This window comes from Symphalangus syndactylus, chromosome 6 (assembly GCF_028878055.3).
Source record: "Symphalangus syndactylus isolate Jambi chromosome 6, NHGRI_mSymSyn1-v2.1_pri, whole genome shotgun sequence".
NCBI classification, from domain to species: domain Eukaryota; kingdom Metazoa; phylum Chordata; class Mammalia; order Primates; family Hylobatidae; genus Symphalangus; species Symphalangus syndactylus.
Genome location: NC_072428.2, coordinates 88,390,928 through 88,412,292, shown reverse-complemented (window position 1 = coordinate 88,412,292; position 21,365 = coordinate 88,390,928). Strand labels below are relative to the sequence as shown.

Sequence of the window (21,365 nt, the reverse complement as noted above, 5' to 3'; positions counted from 1 at the left end):
AACACTTTGGGAGGCCGAGGTGGGCAGATCACGAGGTCAGGAGTTTGAGACCAGCCTGGCCAACACAGTGAAACCCCGTCTCTACTAAAAATACAAAAATTAGTTGGGCATGGTGGCAGGCACCTTTAATCTCAGCTACTCTAGAGGCTAAGGCAGGAGAATTGCTTGAACCTGGGAGGCGGAGGTTGCAGTGAACCAAGATCACGTTATTGTACTACAGCCTGGGCAACAAGAGCAAAACTCCATCTCAATCAATCAATCAATCTTTTACCTGTAAAAATGTATATGTAAGTGGTTAGACCGCTCATTAGTACTTAGATAATCTAAGCCATGTTATACTCACAGTTCCCTATCTTATTTTTCATCTCAATTATGTAATTTTTGTACATTATTTCTCAATGCATGTTCTAAGGAGCATTGCTTTCCCAAGATATGCCATAAAAGTTATTCCATAGGCAATGAGTTTGGAAACTATTATAAACTATTACTCTCAATCTTCTCAGAGAAATTCATAGGGCATAAGTATTAAACACCCTGAGAATTTGAGCAGAGGATTTAAAAAATTGAAATTATTGATCTCATACTTTCCTATCTATACCTACATTTATCTATCTACCTACCTACTTACCTATCTACCTACCTACCTGTCTGCCTGTCTACATTATAATCTAGTTCTACTTTGATTAATGTTACTGAATTCTGACCAAATTTCCCAAATAACCTTTACAAGAAAGTATGCTTATCATATTAAGTAGGTAAATGCATGATAGTGTAAAAATTAGAGAGAATTTCAGTCTCTCTATGAAACCATTCAAAGTCGAGTAAAACTCAAGTAGTGATTGTAACAGCTAAAACAATAATAAATACTAAAATGTATTCACTATGTCCCTGGCACTGTGAGGGATTCACATTTTTATTTAGTCATCTGCCAAACCCTTTGAGTAAGTATTGTTAGCAGATGTCACTTGTGAGTAAACTGAGGCCCACAGAGTTAAGTAACTTTCTTAAGCTATCCAGTCCATAAGGAAAAAATGGGAATGTCTGCCAGGTTTACCTAATGCCAGAATCCATGCTTCTAACCATTATTTTAAACTCGCTTTCCAAAATAGAAATTGACTAAGATGACATATGTGATTACTATGATTTGAATTGAGCCCTTCAAAAATATATGTTTGAGTTTTATCCCCTGATACCTATGAGTTTAATATTTTTTAGAAATACATTCTTTGTGTATGTAATCAAGTTAAGATGAATCATATTAGAGTAGTGTGTACTCTTAACCCAATATAATATCCTTATAAGAAGGGGAGAATCAACACAGACAGAGACACACAGGGAGGGCATCATATGACAACAAAGGCAGAGATGACAAAAAATACAGAGATGGGAGTAATGTGTCTGCAAGCTAAGGAATGCCAAGGCCTTCTAGCAACAGCAGATGCTAAGAGAGAGGCATGGAAGAGATTATTCCCTAGAGTGTTCAGAGAGAACATGGCTCTGCTGACACCTTGATTTTAGACTTCTAGCCTGCAGAACTGGAAGGGAATACATTTCTGCTGTTGTAAGCCACCCCCAGTTTGTGTTACTTTGTTACAGCAGCCCTAGAAAACAAATAAAAATAATCAAGCACACTCAGCATTTAAAGCTAATAGGATGCACATATTTCTCATAGTTTCAGAAATGTTTACAAATCATTAGGAAAGTATTGTTATAGAATACAAATCCCATCCCCAAGATTATAATGCCACGTAAATAATTAAAATTATTTTCAAGTTCATGCACCTAAAATAATAATAATACTATGTGAATTATCATTTAGGAAATAAATATACATGCTTTTATTTAAAGATGTGTTATATATGCTTACTTTTTATTAATTTTGTTAAAATTTAAATTAAAGATTCTATATTTCTGGTTAATAATGTATTATAGGGAATAAGTCTTGTGATTTATTTTTCCCCTACTTAACAATGGAATAATTTACAGAAGAATTTGAAATTTTCAAGACAGGAAATGCCATTTTATGTCCATTTTTGTCTCTTGGTTTTGTTTAATTATCAAATTCTCTCTCTCTCTGTAGATACATATATGTATATTATATATATAAATATGCACACATGCAGATAAACATATATATCTATATGTGAGTATATATTTGTGTGTTTTTTCCAAGAAATACACTGGTTTCTTGTAATGATATATAATACCCTCATATAACATTGAGTCATTAGCCCTAGGTCAATTGTATTCCAGTAAAAATAAAAGATGAGGACAAATCAGAGACAATGTTCATCTCAAGTAGTTGATTTAATAAATCACTTAATACTGGAATAAAAATGCCAGTACAGATAAATGTCAGATTGCACAGATATTTCAGTATCATTTTCTGTGATTTTCAAAACACAATATTATCTTTTATTACTGTTGAAGCTGAAATAAATATTTGTTATAATAAGTAAATATTAAACTTTACCAAGAAACCTCTGGGTTTCCTTATATTTTATCATTTACCAATATTGCAAAAAATATCAAACAATTAGAAAAGCACATAGTTTCAAAGAATATTAGCTGGTAAAATTGAAACCTATAATTTTCCCCAAACCAGTTGCTTATATACATTTTTACTAATCTTATAACCTAAATAAAACCATGAGAGCATAAAAGAAGTGTCTTGATACTAGAAGAAGATTGCTGTTGTCAGGCATAGTGGCTCATGCCGGTGATCCCAGTACTTTGGGAGGCTGAGGTAGGTGGATCACAAGGTCAGGAGTTGGAAACCAGCCTGACCAATATGGTGAAACCCCATCTCTATTTAAAAAAATACAAAAATTAGCCAGGCATGGTGGCATGTGCCTGTAATCCCAGCTACTCGGGAGGTTGAGGCAGGACAATTGGTTGAACCCAGGAGGCGGAGGTTGCAGATCACGCCACTGCACTCTAGCCGGGGCAACAGAGCAAGATGCTGTCTCAGGAAAAAAAAAAAAAAGATTGCTGTTTGCTATGAAAGCATGCAACATAAAGATGGGAAGAAACTTGTGGAAATTCCAAGTATTTGGGAAAATCTGACTATCATCCAGGAAATTCTGCATTAGGCAAAGTAGACTATACCATGTTGCAGTAACAACTAAAACATGAAATCTGATTCACTTAACTCGGAACAAGGTTAATTCTTCCCTATCACAGTAAAACATGTTAAGAAGCTCACTTTGGAAGATTTTTCTCAAGGAGTGACTTAGAGATCCAAGTGCCTTTCATCTCATAATGTTTCTGTCTTTAAAAGACGACCTAAAATCACCTTGCAAAGACAAAGTGGACTTTACACTTGGGTTTTTATTGCAGGCTTGGTTAAGGGCATCTGCTATATCTGAGTCATGTGGCCCCAATCTCACGGAAAAGAAGTCGGAAAATGTAGTATCCCTCTGTACCCATAAAATAAAACAGGATCTGGTAAGCACAAAATAATTTATCTGTCATTACTTCAACTACATGACTGAAAAGCTGCACGTTTGAGAAAACATCAATAGTCGCATTGCTTTTGAATATCAGGGAGGCAAGTCTAAGTTTCTTTTGTGTAAAATGATAGAGAAATATAGGTTTCTCTTAGGTTTTCTCCAGCTCTAGAATTCTCATACTCAGTGACAATAAGCACTTAGGCCATAATGCATTTTTTTCTACTCAGAGTTCCTAAGAAATTTACAGATAGATAGATAGATTGATTTACAGACAGTAATTATGTACTTATTTACTGAATATATACATATATATACATGAAAGAAATTCTATGCTTATTACATAGAGATAAAAGATAATAAGAAAGAATCCTGCCTTCAAGGGCTTAAATACCTCACAAAAGAATGTTTATTATTATATAAGCCAGAAAGATTTCTGTGACAAAATATAGATATAAAAAAATCACTGGGACACTGAAAAAGAACAATTAATTTCCAATGTAAATATCTACTAGAACTGTGATGGGTTTTTTCCTTCTTCTTTTGTTTCCTTCAGCTTGCATTTTTCATAATTTTTTTCTCAAAGTGTGATCTCACATCTTATAAATAAAATCTGTAGTAGGTTAGTTCTTTATGCTATATTTAAAAAATTTTTAAGTTATGCCATATTTAGTGCATGCAAGAAATTGATTTACAGTTTCAGTTTTATATTAACATAAACAAGAAACATTATGCTTTTTAAAAATATCCAAGCTTAGTGATTTTTATGCTGAGGCTTTTATTCCATAATCTGCAAAAAATTAGAACATTTTTGAAGTGTTTATCAGTTACACTCAAGTGGTTTCTAGTTTTTGTTTTGATGAGGCAATGACGAAAATCCAATCTTAACTATGTACAAGCAAAAGAACAACAATTTTCATCACTTTCTTCTCCAGTTATGGAAATGTTTCTAGTTTATTCATTTATAGAACACTTGTATAGTGCTTATTACTATGAGCCACTCAGTACTTTACAAATATTTGCTTTTAAAAACCTCATGTCTACCTTCAGGGGTAGGCACTACTATTATCACCATTTTACAATGAGAAATCAAGTTAAGAGAGGTTCAATAACTTGCCCAGCTTAAAAAAAAACCGTAAGTGGTGAACCTGGGATTCTTAGCCAAGCATTCCGGCTGAAGAATCTCTGCTCTAAACATCATGCAATGGTATAAAAGAAATTTGGCACATCATTGTCACTAAATACATGTGCATATAGTTAATGGCTCTAGTGGTTAGTAGGCATCCAGGTTAAAGATAAATAGATTCAGTATCCATTTATTTATTTATTTATTTGGCATGAAAAGCTTTCCAAGAGAAAAATAGCCACAGACAGACATTCAGCTCTTGGTAATGCCTTCATGCTTCAGATAGTCATTTCTGAATTTTCTAACATCTCTCTGTTAGAAAGCAAAATTTTTAAAATTTCTTTTCCAAAGAGGCAGTTTTCTTATAAAACTAGACAAATTTAATGTGGATGTTGCCATGTACTTTCAGACTAGTTCCTTAAAACAGTAGTCAGTTTTAAGAGTTTGACTATTCATAAACACATTCAAAGAAAGACAAACATTAATTTATGTCATTGACTCTATTAGTATTTTTAGAGGTAAAGGAAATAGCTTATATTTTTACATGTCCAGTTTAAAGCACTATACTCCAGTTTACAAATAAAGGGCATGTGTTTGGTAACAATTTCTTTAAAAGAATCACTGAAGTGACAGTGATTATTTAGAAAATATGCTCTAAGGAAATTTATCATGCTCTTTGCAGGAGACAAAAGAGCCTTCAATTTTTTTTAATCCAAATTCTTGTCAGCAAGTACATGATGGGGTAATAGACAATATATGATTATGCTTTTTTTATATATCAGTAAAGACATTCTTAATTTTTCTTCAGATCTAGGCAGGAGCATTATTGGTGAATATTGATTTACTTACCTTGTGTGTTACAGATACAAAAATTTTGTCTTTGACCAGATAAATGTACATTTCCTTGTAGTTATTTGCTTTGTTTCACAAGAAAGGCCTCCTTCTATGTGCTTTTCCTAATTTACATAAGGTACAACACTGATAGCCAAGAGAAGCCACCAAGGTCACACCCATTTAAAAGGACAAGTTTTTATAACTTTGTAAAAACTTGTTTCAGATATCAGGACTCAACTCACAAATTATGATTTGATAAGAAAATCTGTGGAAACTTCTTCAGCTCATCTGGTCTCAAAACTATTTTTCGATTTTCCAATAAATTGTTTTTCTCACTTTTTACGAATGACATGAGGCTCCTTGTAACAATGCAACTTGGTTGGATGCTTCTAGTAACAAGTTCTCAACCGACACAATACTAAATGACCTACAGCTTATTTTATTACAATAAATAGTGCTCTTCTAAATATCAGGATTTTCACTAATGAGCACTTTGTTGAAATATTCAGAATGCCTTGATGATTTGAAACTAGGTACAATGTAGACATTGTAGTCACTAATTTCTAACTATTGTCATTGCAAAAATGATCTATTAAAAATGTAGTTATTTTTCCATATTTCTTTTACAAAAGGTATACTCAAATATGCCAATACTACCTAGAGCTTCTGTGCAGATTTATTGTGAAGTAAACACTATAACATGTTAATAATTAGCATCTCAATAACAATTAGCAGCTCACTAATATAAAATAAAGCCACAACACTGTCATATCATCATCTGTACTGAAGTCAGAAATAAATCTCACAACAGGAGGAAGTAAACAATTCCTGTTTACAAAGTCAACTTACAAAAGTACACTAGCCTGTGCATTGTACCCAGGTTCAGAGCCACTTCTCCCCAGTCATTTTGGGTTACAGCCAGTGAAATGGGCGTGAAATAGCTGTGCATTGGTTTGTAAGTTATGGCTGTTTTCTAAGAGTTCGTAATTTTAGATTCTGAGCCCATATTCTGCCAAATTTTTTTCTTCAGGAATTTTATGCAGCTCAGGTGGATGTTAGGCCTCCCTAGGGAAGTTTTGCTTTTGTTTCTGCCAGGAATTCCTCACAATAAAATACCAAATCCCCTTTTCTTTTAACGTCTTGTCTGGGTTTTCCAACAATTTGCGGTGTGCATAATTCAAACCCAACATATTTCCTTTACATTTTGGAGGATGCGTTTTCCCCTTAATTCAGATCCTAGGCCTAGATGGGCAAACTTTCTTATTGTCTACTCCAGGCTAGCATGTGAAGGTGTCCTTTCCAAGTTTTCATCCTGAAGGACCTCTTATTTTATGAGGTTCCAACTGCCTGCCCGTATTGCTCCCAAAGTTTTACTTCCTGTTTCCAAGTGGCTGTGAAAACCTAAGCCTCTTCTTTACAGAAAAGATGCTCTCAGGGCACTTGGCAGCATTGAGGAGCGTCTGTTTTTGGCCCCTGAAATATCCCCTAATTTTTTTTGAGGTCAAATTTCCACATTAAAGGCTACTTATATTCTATCATACATTTCCAGGTGTTTTGTGCCAGGAAATTCTTTGGAATATTTACCTTCTAGGTGAAAATGGAAATAAATTGTAAATTGTGTAAATTGTAATACTGCTGATTATGGTGCTCCTGGTGGGGCAGGAAAATAGGGTCTGGAGGCAGGGAACATAAGGCCAATTCATGCTTCAGCTATGACAGGAAATATCCTCTCCACAGGGTGAAGGCCAAGTAAATGTCTTCATAACTTTACTTCATCCTCTTCATTTACATAGGGCATACCCCAAGCAGAGGGTACTTAAACTCCCCAAAATTCTGTAACAAGGCCTTTGGGCCCCTATGCTCAGGCCTGCTTCCACACTGTGGAGTGTCCTTTTTTTTTTTTTGAGACAGTCTACCTCTGTCGCCAGGCTAGAGTGCTGAGGTGCGATCTTGGCTCACTGCAACCTCCAACTCCCTGGTTCAAGGGATTCTCCTGCCTCTGCCTCCCAAGTAGCTGGGATTACAGGCATGCGCCACCATGCCCGGCTAATTTTTGTATTTTTAGTAGAGATGGGGTTTCACTATGTTGGCCGGGATTGTCTCGATCTCCTGATCTCGTGATCTGCTGCCTTGGCCTCCCAAAGTGCTGGGATTACAGGCGTGAGCCACCACGCCCGGCCTGGAATGTACTTCCATTTTCAATAAAACCTTTCATTCCTTCCTCGCTCTGTTTGTGCGTTTTGTTCAATTCTTTGCTCAAGAAACCAGGAATCTGTACACCCTCCACTGTTAACATATTTTGGAGAGCCAGCCAGGAGGAAGAGGTTAGCCCAAAGTTTGGGGTTTATTTTTCTCCTTTCTCCTTTTCCTTTCTGCTCCAAACAGGGGAATTTCTCTTTCTCTTTCTCTCTCCCTCTCTGTCTGTCTCTGTCTCTCTCTCTGTCTTTTCCTTTCCAACCAGGGATCCTTGGTGGTCAGCACCTAAACATGGAAGCAACTGCAGGTTTCCGGCCATGGCCAGTGAAACTAAGGGATTTCCATGCAGAGACGCCTAACTGCCAACACCAGGTTTGCTTAAGGAATCTGGGTCTTTTTGATTTTTGTTTCCTTTCTTTCTTTTTCAGTCTTTCAGTGGCCGTTTATAATTGCTCTGCCCCAAAGGGGGAAGGACTTTTTAAAAAATCTCTTCTGCGGGTGTTCCCCGATCCCTGCGTGTGGTACACCTCAGAGCAAACTCGCACATGTTTCAGGGGACTTAAACCTTCTGTTCTTGTGCTAAATTCTTCCGTTATCATACTCAACTGGCTAACGACAAAAAGGCCCACCTGGCATCCAGTTCTCATTACAGTTCATGGCTATTCTTACAAAACTCATACTATGTTCTGGAGGGGAAAAACGGCACGCGCCGCTGGTGCCCACCTAAGGTCAGATTGGAGCCCACAGGAGGACCCTCTGGGGGGCCTGCAGACCTCAACCTGCCCCAAGGGGATGCTCTCTGCTCTCCGCAGAGGTTCTGAGGTCTAGTACTAAGCCCTCCTTAGAATTTTCTCTCACAGTTGCAATGCTGTTTGGCCCCAACATTGTTTGGAATCTGGAGTTTACTGTTGAATGGGAAAGCAGAATGGCATTGCATGTATCCAGGCTTTTGTTCTGCGGTTCTAAGCAGGGGGACTGATTAATGTGTGACACCCTCCTTTGGTACTGTTTGGCACCAGGGCTCTTTGGAATCTGGAGAGGTTTGGCATTTAAGAATCAAACTGCCAGGCCAGGTGTGGTGGCTCACACCTGTAATCCCAGCACTTTGAGAGGCCGAGGCGGATGGATCATGAGGTCAGGAGTTCAAGACCAGCCTGGTCAACATGGTGAAACCCCATCTCTACTAAAAATACAAAAAAATTAGGTGGGTATGGTGAAGCATGCCTGTAATCCCAGCTACTTGGGAGGCTGAGACAGGAGAATTGTTTGAACTGAGACTGGGATGTGGAGGTTGCAGTGAGCTGAGATCATGCCACTGCACTCCAACCTGGGCTACGGAGTGAGACCCTGTCTCAAAAGAAAAGAAAAAGAAAAATCAAACTGCTATGGAGACTGCTTTATCCGAAAGTTTGGTTCACAGCCTTTATTGGATTATCTACTGGGGCAAAGAAGTAAAACCAGCAAGCTTTTATTGCTGTCTCATGGCTAAGGTTCCAAGCTATTGGATCTTCATTTGTGTGTGTATACATGTCTAGAAGTGTTTATTTGTATGTACACTTATTGTTATATGTTTTACCAAAATTGGCTTATAAGTGAAAGAACGCTCATAAATTAAGTAAATAAGTGTAAACAATTTTCAAGTTCACGTGACTTAAAGTGTAACTTTACTAAACAAGCTAGCTTTAAAATTATTGGTGGAATAAAAGTAGAAATGCCATCAGAATTGTCAGCATACATTTTTGTCTGAATTTTATGTTTGTCTTTGCTAGATATTTTAAAATGTCAGTGTTAATTCAAGCTGGGAGCTGCTTGGGGAAAGCCTGCCTTCCATTCTATTCAAAGTCTCACTGAGATAAATACATATCTGACTGCTTCCTCTGGAAAGGCTAATCAGAAACTCAAAAGAATGCAACCATTCCTGTCACACCTGTCTGTGACCTGGAAGCCCCAACTCCCCTCCCACTTCGAGTTGTCCTGCCTTTCAGGACCAAACGAAGGTTCATTTTACATGTGTTGATTGATGTCTCATGTCTCCCTTGTTAAAAGTAAAAAATTAAGTACAGTGATTAGGATAAATGTTTGAGGTAAACTTTTTGTGTAAATTAAAATCTCAAAGTTATTCTTAATGCGCATTTAATATCTGGGTCATTTCCAATTAAGAAAGTGTTGTAATATGGGGAAATATGCTACTAAAATTGTGGAGTTGTTCTTATCTATAAATGCCCATATCTCATAGTTCAGGATTTCTTGCTTTTTAGGATTTCACTAAAGTTTTAGTTTACTAAGGATAAAATTCTGGTTAACACATAATTCTGTATACAAAATGTGCCAGAAACAGTTATGTTATCAGTGGAAAATAATAATTTTGTCTAATTCAAAAGTTATCTTAAAGTTAAATTACAGATTTAAAAAGGTTATTTATGAAACAATGTAGTAAGGAATCACTAAGTAAGGGAGAAAGATGTGGAAAAAGTTTATATGATAAAATATTCTTAAGAACCTAATAAAGAATTGGGGACATTTTGCTAATTAACATGTTCATAGTTAAAGCTCTTAGTCTTGATTAAAGTCAAATAAGAAGTATTGTAAAAAATGTATAGGCAGTTTGGCAATTTTTTTTAATATAGTTAAGCATGAAGCTAGATTTAGCATGGAGCCAAATTTCACATACATGCTTGCCTTGCTTCACACTGTTTACTGTTTTGCATGGATAGTGCTAGAGTACTTATTGGTCATGTGCCTAAGGTGGATTTCTTGATTGCACAGAATGTATAATGATATTGGTGAACTTAAGGACATTGAATTGTGTGTCAGGAATGAAATATTCATTATGTGGGTTTTGGAGGCCCTAGGTAACACTACAGTCTCCAGGGTAAATTGAATAGGAAAATTTAGGGTCAGTTTCCTGTTTGTTTTTGCTTCTAGTTTTCATTTGTTTGCTGTTTATTCTCCTCTGGCTTTGCTTGTGTATCCTTATATATAAAAGCATGATGCTTTTTAGTTTCTAGTGGAAGGCTTGTATTTGGTTCTGTGAATAGTTATTTTGTTTCCTATGCATTTCTAGCGAGTCATCATTCATTCCATTTATCTGGAATTCCTAAGGTAACTTGGTCAGGCCACAGTAATTAATGGAGCACACCAACTTTTTATCCTTATAAACTAACTTTTTAGATTTTAGGCTAATACTTTAAGCGTGTTGAGTATACTTTCATAAATAGAATTGGAGTCATATTTCTCTCTCTCTGCCTAATTTCTCCAAAATTTGTAAACTATTTGTGAATATTCTTAATTCATGGCAATATGTTTGTTTGCATAGTCAAGCAGGGTCACTAAGGCTGCTCAGGGAGAGAGAACTCAGAAACCTGGCATGCCAGCAAAAGGATAAGAATTTCTTACCAGTCAATCTCTGGCCCCTTTCTTTCTATGCATACTGGTTAATCACCTCTGTAAAGTTTTAAATTAATTGGTTTAATAATAATAAGAGCTTAAATAAAATATTTTGCCAGAAAAGTAGAAAACGTACTGCCTCTTGGCCGGGTGCGGTGGCTCACGCTTGTAATCCCAGCACTTTGGGAGGCCGAGGTGGGCGGATTACGAGGTCAGGAGATCGAGACCATCCTGGCTAACACGGTGAAACCCCATCTCTACTAAAAATACAAAAAAATTATCCGGGCGTGGTGGCGGGCGCCTGTAGTCCCAGCTACTCGGAGAGGCTGAGGCAGGAGAACGGCGTGAACCCAGGAGGTGGAGCTTGCAGTGAGCCGAGATTGCGCCACTGCACTCCAGCCTGGGCGACAGAGCGAGACTCCGTCTCAAAAAAAAAAAGAAAATGTACTGCCTCTTGGTTTACATGACTTTAGCAGTCTTTGGGAAATAAAGACGGTTTTACAGATTATTGGTAAAATACAATGTATTCAAAATATAAACATGTGGTCTAAATTATGTTCAAATATTAGGTTTTATAAATGCTTTCAGGTCATAAACTGCTTCTTTGCTTCTTTGGCTTTTGATAATTGTTTAACTTGCCTGCTTTCCAGTTAGATAAGGCCAGGAGAAACATGGAGTTGGCCACACTCCTAACTATGCTGGAAATAGTCAAACCTTAGAACACAACTTACCAGGTTTTACATTAAAGTTAAAATTGCTAAGAGTCGCCATTGTAACTTGCAGTTAATACTACTAGAAACAGTTTTACATGCAAGGTGTGTAAAAACAGTAAGTAGAATGTATTTTTTTTTTTTGTAAAAGGTTATAAAAGGCTTTTGCTTCTTTAAAATTCCAGCATCATCATTTTGACAAAATAAGTAATTTATGCCAAAATCAAACTTCAGTTTCAAATTTGTCTTTCTTAATGCCTGGTTTTCTGGATGGATCAGAGGGCCCCTGAAAACATCCAGAAATGAGGTAAACAGGGGTATTTGTCATGTTGAGGTACATGGAATTGCCAAAATGATGTTCAATATTCTTTAGATTTTTGTGAATAATACTAATATATTTTCCAAAATAGTATGGGATATCTAAAATAGTATATGCTATCAATTATAATTATGGTTATTATGCTAAGTTATTGTAAACCACAGAAATAACCAAATTTCCTTGTATAAAGCTACTAACCCAAGTAGAACAAAAATTAATTAAACATCAAGAAAATACTTTGTGAGATTTTCATGTTAAACCAGCTGATACTGAAATTGTTTAGTTTATAACCAGTGCTTGATCCTATATTCCTGGGCAGATAATTAAAGCTTCACGTATATTTGGTCACTAGGTGGGCCATTTAAACAGTTTATAAAGGGATTTCATTCAATTGTCATTGTCAATGCATGTTTTCTGGTTGTATGGAAGTTTTCCCATGCAAGAGGGCTGATATTATAACAGATTATTATGCTACACTGTATTTTCACCAGGTAAAAAAGCTTTTTATGGTTTGGATCCTCTGAGAACATCGGAGAAAGACTGTCCTTGCCATCCACACTACAACAAAACTTCAGGACCTTGGGCTTTGGGTTCATAGTCTCACAGTTGAGATCCCACCACACTTTTGGAACTGTGTACCCATTGGAATGTATTTTACCAATAATCTGTAAAACCTTAACAAGGGTAAAGTTAACCAGGGAAATTTCTCCCAAGAAGAACATGGCATCCTTGATATGAACAGCCTTTCCCAAGTTCACAGGTTAAGACTGTTACTGTCGTGAAACTCTTTTCTTTGAATTTTTTTTTTTGCTTATGCCTCTACAAACAAACAAACAAACAAAAAAGCGGTCTGTTGTGTGCACTTATGGGGTTATACTTTTATTTGTGAAGGAGTTTGCAGCCAGCCTTATACATGGATAACCTTATCTTTGATAGATAAAGACGAAGGCCCAGTGTAGGCAAGAAACCTTAATAGTACATACATTGCCTCATAATCAGTCAAAAACAAAACATTAGTTCACTCCTCTAAACCCACATCATGGGTTAAAGAGTACACTTCCAGGAGGCCTTCACTCTTCTAGAAGGGCATCCTTTGTTAGGTCCTTTTTCCATGGTTTAAAGTAAAAGAAGCAATGATTAGAAATGTATACCACATGATAGGCTCTATAGCTAATTCTACTTTAAAGGTTATTGTTACACAACAGACTTTGAATTCTCTTGTGAAAATTATGCTAAATAATAGAATTTAGTAAACAGAAAAGTACCTGTGCAGCTGCTGACACTTTTGGCCTATGGAGAAATATATCAAATGCAGATTATAAAAATTCAGTAGTAGAGGATTAATGAAAAGACAATGTAGTCAAGCGAGTAGACTCTTCATTTAGCTCATTCTTTAATCTATTTAATTTTAGGTGGTTTGGTTTATGGGGACCCTGGGTAAGGAGCATACTCTGAACTATTGGTATTATCCTCCCAATATTCATAATAGTAGTCTCCCTGGTGAGCTGTATTCTCTCAAAGGTTTTAAATGCTTGCATGCAGCCATCTCTAGAATGTCTTATGGTCTCTCTTCAATGGGAATGACAAGAGCTGAAAGAAATGTGCAACAGTAAGGACACTGTAATCTATAAATGACATGCTGAGACCAGAAACCCAAAATGATGGTAACTGAGAGTGGTGCTGAGGCCCTAAGTTTTGGTCACACTCTCACCTAAGTGAGAACCTGACCAAAAAGGGGGAATTTTTAAAACAAAAGTCTGGGAGGCCATTGTTTTGGACTCAGCTCATGCACCAGGCCCCAACAGACCAAACCAAACCAAAATGGAGTCCTTGTGCTAAGACTTTAGGAAACACATGGATTCGAGAACAGACCAAGTTTTGTTTTTTCTTCTGCAAATCTTTATAACAAACATTTCTGACAGCATAGGTATCCACCCCAGGAAGTTCCCATTAAATATTTTAACCAAGTTCATTTCCTCTCGCCTAGAGACTATTCTCCTTCAGATGATCATGCAACAAAGGTTCCAGCCAGTTTCAGGTGAAGACACCACCCCTGGCCATCAAGAAGCTACCCTGCCTCCACTAGATAGAGCAGGATGAGTTCTGTGATCCCCAACAGATAGTGCCACTATGCCTCAAGCCAGCATGAAGCAGTTACAGAAAAAAGATCATTGGTCCCTCTGCCTCCCACAAAGATTTATGGGGATCACATCTCTCAGTGGAGAGATGAGGCAGGAAAATAGGGTCTGGAGGCAGGGAACATAAGCCGATTCACACTTTAGATATGACCGGAAATATCCTCTCCATAGGTCCGTAGGCCAAGTAAATGACTTTGTAACTTTGCTTCATCCTCTTCATTTACATAGGATATACCCCAAGTACTGGGTATTTAAATGCCCCAAAATTCTGTAACAGGCCTTTGAGCCCCTATGCTCAGGCCTGCCCTCACACAGTGGAGTGTACTTTCATTTTCAGTAAAACCCATCATTTCTTCCTTGCTTTGTGTGTTTTGTCCGATGCTTTTTTCAAGAGGCGAAGAACCTGGACACCCTCCACCGTTAATACTGGGATCAGGAACAGCAGGAGGCAGCAGCAATTTGTTCTTTCGTAACTTAATTTGAGTTATCTATAATTTACCTTTGAAACAAATTTGTACATCTTACAACCCCAAATGGAGCATCTTAGTGGGTGACATGCAACCTAGATAAGAATAACTATACCAGGCGCAAGCTTTTTGAAAGCAGATAAGTTAGTTCTCAGAATGACCAGAGGCACTACCATACAGTTTGGCCCAACGTTTGCAACGTATTTTAAAAGTGAGGCTTCATGTAAAAGGAATGCATTGGACCTTGAAGGATAAGAAGAATACTAAGAGGTACAGAAGAGAGTGAAGGATGCATTAAATTGAATTCAAAATCCAGAGTTCTTAAAGCTGATGCTATGATCCAAGGATGAAAGCAGAAGAGTAGATGTCATTAGGTAACAACAGTAGCCAAAAGAGATTTCAAATATCCTTGGAAGTCATAGTGGTTAGGAATTGCCTTTATTATAAAACATATGATATGGCCGGGCGCGGTGGCTCACGCCTGTTATCCCAGCACTTTGGGAGGCCGAGGCAGGCAGATCACGATGTCAGGAGATCGAGACCATCCTGACCAACATGGTGAAACCCCGTCTCTACTAAAAATACAAAAATTAACTGGGTGTGGTGGCATATGCTTGTAATCCCAGCTACTCGGGAGGCTGAGGCAGGAGAATCACTTGAACCCGGGAGGTGGAGGTTGCAGTGAGTGAGCCGAGATTGCGCCACTGCATTCCAGCCTGGGTGACAGAGAGAGACTCCATCTCAAAAACAAACAAGCAAACAACAACAAAAAAAAGCTGATAATTATTTATAGGGTGAAAGTGGGATGTGTGCTGAACTTCCCTTTCTTTTAAAATGTTCCTTGAAAATCTAGTGCCTGATTTTGTCAAAACAAAGACGTGTGCCACCCAATTCTTGCTTCTGTGAAATACGCATTTTCTAGCAACCAGTTTATCATCATGATGCAGTTTATTATCATGACCTAAGAGTTTTCTTAGAAACATGAGCTTCAGATCAATAAATCAATTGGCAATAACAAATTTGAAGTTGGCAATAGCTAATGGCATCTGTAAAATTTATCTCATTAAGACATGCTAACATACATTTGAAAATTAGTTTATCTGGGAGGATATAGCAGAATCTTGTGTACATGTTTTTTGGGTGCTAAATTAGGAGTCTTATGTTGTTATTTTAGAAACAAAAGGTAGACACTCTATACCGGAATTGCTTCAATTAAAATTTTCAAGACATAGAGATCATGTGGAGAAAAATATTTAATCACATGGGAAATCATCTATGAAAGATTTCCAGATGTTTATAAAATAATGATTGCTATGATTTGAGATACTTTTCCACCACAGGAATCGTGAGAGTAGTCTTTGTGGTTATGTTTTTATCAAATGATAGAAGAGTATTGTAACTAAAGGGCTGGGACTAAGGATTGGCTCTACTTTCAATAACTATGCTAGGTTGGTTATTTAACTCTGTAAACAAGAGCTTCTTCACACATAAAATGTGAATATTAATTTGTATGTGTTGCCAAAAACCTTCAGAAAAACCTTGTGCCAATTCAATTTGAATTCCCAGAGAAATGAGCTGTCAATTCCCCATACCATTTCCAACAAAAAATATCATCTGCTTTATTTTATAATTCAATACAAAAAAAGAAATTAGATTGTTTCATTTTCCTTTCTTTACTTGCTAGTAAAGTTGGTAATATTTTTCATATATTAACTTTCAATTCCTGTTGAGATTTTTTCTTTCTGATTATAAAAAGCACTTTATTGACTAAAAATATTAATATTTGTAATTACTTTATAAATGCTTCAAATATATTTGTGCTAATGTTTTGTTTCCTTTTTAATTTGCTTTACGCTATTTTTGGACTGAAGACAGGTTAACTGTCTTTGTAGTTAGACCTAGTAATCTTGTCCTACATGAGGTCCCAACTCGCTTAGATGTCACACAGGTTAATTTGCATATAATGAGAATTGATGCTTGTCTTGTGATGACCCTTCCTAAATTAACATTTCATAATTATTTTCATATGCGTCTTCATATTAAAGATTATGTTACATATTAATTTTTTCTTTTTAAAGTAGGAAACAGTGTTCACTGTTTTCCAAAATGGATTCTTATTCTAACTTCATTTATGCAATAATTTATCATTAACCTACTATTTTATATCTTGGATCCTAGACTCACTATTATTTTCCATTGATATATATATATGTATCATTTACTAGAAATATATATTTTAATACTATAACTTTCTAACATTTTTATGTTTGCTAAGCCAAAATTGGTATTTCTCTTAGGATACTTTGAACAGCCATTACAAAATACCATACATAGCATGGCTTAAACAAAAGAAATTATTTTTTCACAGTTCTAGAGGTTGGAAAGTCCAAGATAAAGATCTGGCAATGTTCAGTTTCTGGTGAGGGCTCTCTTCCTGGTTTGCAGGTAGCCACCTTCTCATTGTGTCCTCATATGGCAGAGAGGGAGAGCAAGCTCTCTGGTGTCTTTTCTTAGAAGGACACGAATACCATCAGACCATGTTCTCACCTTCATTTCTTCCTCTAATCCTAATTACCTCCAAATACAAATATGAGTAACTTCCAAATGCAGTCACACTGGGAGTTATGGCTTCAATGTGTGAACTGAGAAGGGGGGTATAATCATTCAGTCCATAACAGTATTGAACTTCCATTTATAAATAACATAAATTTTTGTTATTTGTTTATTCTTACAGATAAAATTCATCCATCTGTGCCCTGGCTTTATGTAATAATACTCTATTGAGTTTACTTTCATATGTCAGCTTCAATCTTTTTTTGAACGAAGTGTAGTATAAAAAATTTTATTGTACTAGAGAATGTTGGCTTCAACTTATTTTTTCTAAATGATGCATTTTGATAACTTCCACTTAAAGTTTGGTTGGAAGTATTTTTAGAGAAAAGGTATTTAAATTTAATAACAGTGTCTTCAGCAAAGTTAAGCTCACCCATCTGATGGTAGGAAGTGTATAGCTTTTTGCCTACTCTCAAGAAATCTAGTATTCTTTCCTGAACCAATCCTTCTAGTCCCATGAGAAAAAATTTGAATGATTTTATACATGAAGAACAGAGATCATTTATTCTTATACCTATTGGAATGTAGGAATTCACACACGAAATGAAAGTGACACTAATAAGTTTGCAGAAGTGCAACTATGAAGGACATCTACTGAGAAACTGCATCTTAAAGTGTATTGGGATGTGTTATTGAAAGCTGGCATAAGGAGAGTAGGTTCATTAGCTTATGACATCTTCTGAGTCATGGTTGAAGTCATTCAAGTCACTTTATTAAATTTCTCCCTACAAAGATTTTTGGCCTGGTTTATTGTGTTTTCCAGACATAATAAGCCTAAAGTGGGGATTGTAACACTGAGTCATGACCACTGCTAACTATTTTAGCTCACTAAGAACACATATGAAAGTGTTCACTATGCAAGAGTATGCACAGGCTCTAAACAATGTCTGTGGTTTTAAATATTTTTTATGAGAAGTTATTGTCTTTTCCAAAGGATCCAGTGTTAGAATTCTTACTGTTCTCAAGTAACAAAAAGAGTGTAAACAAAATCATAAGATTAAAAAATTGGCACTATCTATAAAGGCAAATTTTCTTTCTATATGCTTCTGCCAATAAAAGTAATCTACAGAATTTTATTGATGTAAGTCTTGAACAAGCCAAGTAAAATATATTCTTGCATTAAATTTTTTTTTTTAAAAACTTGGGACTGTAAACTAGTTCAACCATTGTGGAAGTCAGTGTGGCGATTCCTCAGGGATCTAGAACTAGAAATACCATTTGACCCAGCCATCCCATTACTGGGTATATACCCAAAGGACTATAAATCATGCTGCTATAAAGACACATGCACACATATGTTTATCGCGGCACTATTCACAATAGCAAAGACTTGGAATCAACCCAAATGTCCAACAACGATAGACTGGATTAAGAAAATGTGGCACATATACACCATGGAATACTATGCAGCCATAAAAAAGGATGAGTTCATGTCCTTTGTAGGGACATGGATGAAGCTGGAAACCATCATTCTCAGTAAACTATCGCAAGGACAAAAAACCAAACACCACATGTTCTCACTCATAGGTGGGAATTGAACAATGAGAACACATGGACACAGGGAGGGGAACATCACACTCCGGGGACTGTTGTGGGGTTGGGGGAGGGGGAAGGGACAGCATTAGGAGATATACCTAATGCTAAATGAGGAGTTAATGGGTGCAGTACACCGACGTGGCACATGGATACATATGTAACAAACCTGCACATTGTGCACATGTACCCTAAAACTTAAAGTATAATAATAATAATAATAATAATAATAATAAAACTTAGAATTTTTTGTCTCTATACTTCATGTTTGTGAGACTCTGAGGCTGATCTCTCAGAATCTTTCTTAGTAAAGAATATTAAGATATTTCTTCCTTGAAAACCAGAGAGGGTAAGAGGCAGACAAACCACCGAAACAGATTAAAATGTATCAAACTAACTTCTTAAAACTCTAGGATGTATGTTTGCTTGCTTATGGAAATATGTTTAACCACAAAATAATCCTTCCAACAACTTCTGAAATACAACCAGAGGTATCAGCACTCTTCATCTAAGTTCAGATTTGTAAGACAATCAAATTAGTTTAGACATCACACAGGTTAATTTGCATACAATGACAATTGTATCAATGTATGTTACAATTAGAATATTTTTGGACCAACATGCTACTCTCTCAATTTAGATCCATACCAAGGGCTCTGAAATGTAACCATTTACAACTTTCCCTCATTTTTATTTCTCTAAAATGTGCTTTCAAAAGGATAACAATGTCACAAGCAGTGACTCATTCTTACCAGAACACTGATGGTCACCTGAGCAGTACCACTTCGCTGTCTGAGAGGGTCAGGGATGGCATCGTTGTCCAAGTCTGTTACTTTTAAGCTATCTTGTACTGTGATTAAATTACTCTGTCTAGTGAATCTAATAGCTTTATCACTCCTGATGCAAAAATAAAGGGAAACCTGTTATCCCACGATTAGTAAATATTTTCAATTTATTCTAAAATATTAATTCTATAAATGAAATCATTACAATAATGAATAGAAATTAACCAATACAAATCAATTCATTACACATTCATACCCCTAAAGTGTAATTATAACAGATATTAAAGTTTGCACTATTTTACTCACCTGTTAAGTCACGTTCTTGGATACGTGGAAAAGCACATGTGCATAGCCTTTCTGAAGATCAATATAGCAAAGATCAAAGCTTTAGTACTTTGCCTTAGGTAAGTAAGAATTTATGGATACAGCTAACAAATCCAGGTGAACATTAAATAGTTCAAGGAAAGTTTTTAAGATGTTCTTATGATCATAGTTTCTAAATAAAATAAATTTCCAATGAGTGTATATGAGCTCTTTACTTTTATGATTAATTGATATCAGCGTTTTTACAATACCTGTATCTGGTTCAATGTAAAATTTGGGAGGTGTTCCCAAATTGCCTCCAACAATGGTATAATCCATATTATTAAATGGCCAGTCTGCCTCGGTAAATGTATCTTTTCCAACTAGTGTATCAACTGGACTATTTTCAAATACACTGAAGGTAAATGCCGACAGTTCCAATTGGATTCAGTTCATTTATGTGACTCACCCTTACAATGACTGTAATAATTGCTATGGAAAAGAAAGCACATAAAAATGCAGCTTAGGCAATAATGTGTCTTCTTCAATAATCCTTTTTTCTTTTCTTCTTTAGTTAACACCTCATTATATATTACATTTATTATATTTTATACTAAAATCTCAGGGCATAAATTATACATTTATATTGATAAGTTTTAATATTAAATTATTGCCTTTTCACTTATAAAGCATTGAAAAATAAGTTTAGGAGTAAAACATTCCATTGATTCTTTCTGAACACTTGTCAAAGCAATTGTCTTTTATAGTGTGTTTATATATAAATGCTACTATTCTGAATTAAAGACCAGAGATTCCAAAATCTGACATACTATTCAGCAATTGAAATATAATTAAAATACTTCAGCATAATGAAAGAAATGCAATTTACTATGAGAATCTGAATATTAGTATTTTCTCTAAAGTAGAACAAATAATTCCTTGAGAAATATTTTAAATACACAAGTATTCTAAAAATGTTGATTTTTGACATTGTCTTTTAATAACTGTAATGTGCTGTATTAAACATTTGGGTTTCATTCTCTCTAGTTTGTTTGTATGTAGACTCTCAGTTTTTAAATAGCTGTGCAGGAGCACTAAATAAGTTAATATAAGAATATATTGCATACTTTATTGTAACAGATTATTGGAATACTTATAAATATGACAAACTTCTCAGACCCAATTTTTAAATGCACTGGGTGTTTTCTATGTCAAACTATTTTAATATTTCAAATTAGTAATTTCTTACTTGATAGTACAGGACTTCCTTCATCAGACACTTTCACAAACAATGTATGTTTCAAATGCATTCCTGCAAAAATAGCATTATCAAAATCTAGATGTCTAGGTCCAATCTGTAGATGAAAAAGAGTATATCAATGGTTCACTTTGTTTTCTTTGGTTAAACATCTCTTTTGTCATTTACATGAATCCAAAATGAAGACATATGAAACTTATATTGGTAACAAATTAGTGAAAGTGATATTCTAGAACAGCACTGTCCA

General features: G+C 35.8%; 1 long non-coding RNA gene across 2 annotated transcripts in view; it reads right to left on the bottom strand.

Annotated features, from left to right (window-relative positions):
• The window catches only part of LOC129484003 (uncharacterized), a 46,761-nt gene extending 25,574 nt beyond the window's left edge, over window positions 1-21,187 (bottom strand). Inside the window, exons 1-4 of one of the 2 annotated variants that reach the window (XR_010121563.1) lie at window positions 21,110-21,187; window positions 20,330-20,352; window positions 19,525-19,669; window positions 13,419-13,611 (exon numbers count right to left, since the gene is read on the bottom strand). This is a non-coding gene — a long non-coding RNA (uncharacterized lncRNA). Of the gene's footprint in view, window positions 1-13,418; window positions 13,612-19,524; window positions 19,670-20,329; window positions 20,353-21,109 lie in introns of those variants that run through there. The other variant, XR_010121564.1, reaches the window with a different exon arrangement.
• Window positions 21,188-21,365: the final 178 nt, after the last annotated feature.